Here is a 3,405-nt window from a genome sequence, read left to right on the forward strand (position 1 = left end):
CGCCTCTCCTCTCCATCCTTAGTCCTGCCTGGACACTGCTGCTTTTCTCCCACTGCCGCTCTGTCCTGCTGAGCCCCAGAGTCTTGCTGTTCTCCCAGCAGCCCGAGGGAAGGCCTCCGCCCTGGCCACACCAGGCGCTCGCTCCATCACGGGGCCACCCGCACACGCAGACATAACGGGTTGGGGAGGGGATGGGGGGCAGCACACAGTCACACCCAGCGAGCTCCACCTCGACAGCTTCCTTTCTGAGCCCTTTGCCTGCGAATCTCCCGAGAGCCTGCCCTGCCCCCTGGTGGCCACTCCCTAAGCCACTGCCCTTGGCGAAGGACTCTAACCACCCACCCACCCAGCCCACCTGGCCTGGCCCTTGCCCCACTCCCCACCCCACCCCCCCCAGATACTGGCCTAGAAGTCCTTTCCCTGTCAGGTAAGGTTTTACACTCGAGGGTAACTGCTGCCCCGTGCACCTGGGACCCAGGGGTTTCTGACTCTGTGTTAAAGTCTCCATGGAACGTCCCAGGCAAAGCAGGACCAGAGGAGCACCTTACTCCCAGACCCCCAGGCCTTCACACATCTCCCTCTCGCAGGGCTCTGCACGGGACAGGTCCCTCCAGACGCTCTAGATCAGACTGTCACTTCCAAACAAGGCTCCCTTCTGACGAAGAGTTCCATGAGGTGACCATAGATCCACCCACCTTCTGATGGGTCTCCTCCGCCCAAGTGGTCCTCTCAGACAAAATCCCCTTCAGCCTTTCTTCTAGAGCTAGACCGCCAGATCCACTGCCCCTACCCACGTCCTGAGGATGGGGGAGGGAGAAGGATCATAACCTGCCCTGGTTACTTGCTGGGCTGCAAGGTCAGCAGTTCAAACCCACCAGCTGCTCCTCAGGAGAAAGATGAGGCTTTCTACTCCCATAAAGCAGTCTCAGAGCCCGGCAGGGCAGTTCTACCCTATCCTACAGGGTCACTGTGAGTTGGAATCCACTCGATGGCCGGGATCCGGCTTTCTTTTCTTGGTTTGCCTGGCCCCCAGGTATCAGGCCCAGGAGCTCCAGGCTGTGGGTAAAAGGGACACATGGTCTGGAACAAGCATTCCATTCGGTTCTTCCCGGACGGACAAGAATGAACTATCTCAGGGTGCGCTACTAGGGGACTCCTGCCGGACTGGCTGCAGAGAGCACAGACGGGTGGGAGAGGCGGGCCTAGGTGCAGGGATGAAGGGCAGGTGGGTGGCCGAGAGGGGGCAGCAGAAGCCAGGACAGCACCCTGCTCAGGGCGGAGGCCACAGGCCAGGGTCTGGGCCAGGGGAGCAAGAGAGGGAAGAACTGTGAGTTGGGACAGAGAGCTGAAGGCAAGACAGTGACATAGAGATGGGCGTGGAGACATGCAGACAGGGAGGTGGTGGAAGACAAAGTGGGGGGCAGCGACGGAAGACAGGTGATGTAGAGATGGTGGGGTAGGAACACAAAGACAGTGGCCACAGACAGAGTTAGGAATAGAGAAGCAGACAGTCAAAGCCAGGCACAGGGACTGCAAGAGGAGGAGGCTGGGGTGGAGGCATGTCCTATGTGGTGGGAATGAAGCGAGCCACACTGGAAGATCAGGTGGGCAGAGTGGGCAGGCTAGAACGTGTGTGGGGTCCCCCATCTCAGTGTACCTCAGGGGAGCAGAGAGAAGTGGAGGGCAGAAAGTTTGGGCCACTGTATGCCCTGGGCCTTCCCCCAGCCCCCAGCTCCTGAGCAGTGTTTTCATTCTCTGGGTCCTGTCTTAGCTCCAAGAATTGATGTCTGTACTTATCCCTGGCTCCCCAGAACCACCAAGGGAAGTAACAGATGTGGAGGGACAGTACTTGAGGGGGGCAGGGTAGACTGCAGCCAAGACCCTCCAAGGCAAAGTGTCTGCAAGGTCAAGGGGACAGGGCACCCCCAAGGAGGGATGACCATCCTCAGGCCCAGTCCAATTAGAAGCATAATCCCCAGCTCCAGCTAGAGACAGGACTGGGTCTGCTGGTCTCCAGGGGCTGGGGGCAGGGAGATGCCCTAGTCCTCTCCATCGGCCTGGGAGACTCCAGCAGGCCCCCTCCCCTCCTTCTGCCCCCTCCTCCTCCCCAGGCCCCATAATTGCTTTCCCATGCTGCTAATAGAGGCCAGATTGTGGATGCCCACGCCTGGGTGGGCGGTGGGTGGGTCAGGGTTGACCCAGGCTCTCAAGGCAGGAAAGAAGCCCCGGGTGGAGAACTCCGAGCTTCCACTCACCACCCACCAAAGACAAAGAAGTGGGGAGCATACAGTGTGCTTGGCCAAAGAGGTGACAGGTTCAAGCCTGGGCCCTGGCTCCCAGGGATTAGCGGAATGGACTGGAGGTAGATGGAGAAGAAACTCCAGACCACCTCTCAGGACGTGCATCCTGGAAGGACCAGCCCTGCGCTGGATGACAAGGGCTGTTTTGCTTGAGGAGCCGTGGGACCCTCCAGCCTGGTGCCAAGCCTTTGCTCTCCGCTACATGGCTCCCACCTGGCCGGGAGGAAAGCCAGGCTTCCCCTGCAAGCCTCTGTCCCTCCTGCTTCACCCAAGTCTGAACACAGGGTCCTTGCCCCTTCCCCAGGCAGGGAGACTGGGAGGGGCCTCCGTTTTCGGTCAACGGGCTGAGAGGCTGTGCGGGGCATCCAGAGGGCTGTAGGCGTGGTGTATTTCATCCCCACGCCCTGGCCAGAGGTGATACTGGCTTGGCCCAAACCTAGGCATTCCCAGCGAAAGGACCTTCGTGGGCTGGCTACTGGAAGTGCTGGACCTGAGCAGAGGTGGGCAGCCTGAGGGCCCCTTGTGGAGGTGAGCCAAAGGGAACTTGGGCCCCCAGTTTGGAAACAGGGAGGACAGGCAGAGTGTGGAGCCACAGCCCGGCCCCACCTACCTAACAAGAGTCCTAGCTGCCCTCTGGACTTCCTGTCCAGTCAAATGCCCAACCATGCTCCAAGTGGCTTCCCCCTTCAGGTATGCTCCCTCCCTGGCCAGGGTACCATTCTCTGAGCCCTTATGGTCTGACTGAGGACCTCCCCCCACCGCACCTCCCACCTCCCCACACAGATTAGATGAGGCCTGGCCTCCTCACGCTCTTCGTCTTTGCCTGGAGCACTCAGGACTAAGGCAGCTCTGCAGGGCCCGCCCCAGAGACCTCTCCTTCTTCACACTGTCCCTCGGTCACAGCCCTGTGCTCTGGGGTCTCTGTGGCCCTGGTCTATGAGGTAGTGTTGGGCCAAGCTCCAGGGAAGCCCTAGCCCCAGAAGCAGACTCCCCGCTGAGGGCTGCCTCCCCTCCCCCCATTGCTTGCCTCCCTCTGGAAGGAGAGGGGCTCCTGGGGAGAGGCCGACCCTCCCAAAGAGGACCTGATCCAAGGACTCGTGAAATG

Source organism: Tenrec ecaudatus, chromosome 10 (assembly GCF_050624435.1).
Source record: "Tenrec ecaudatus isolate mTenEca1 chromosome 10, mTenEca1.hap1, whole genome shotgun sequence".
In the NCBI taxonomy this organism is placed as follows: domain Eukaryota; kingdom Metazoa; phylum Chordata; class Mammalia; order Afrosoricida; family Tenrecidae; genus Tenrec; species Tenrec ecaudatus.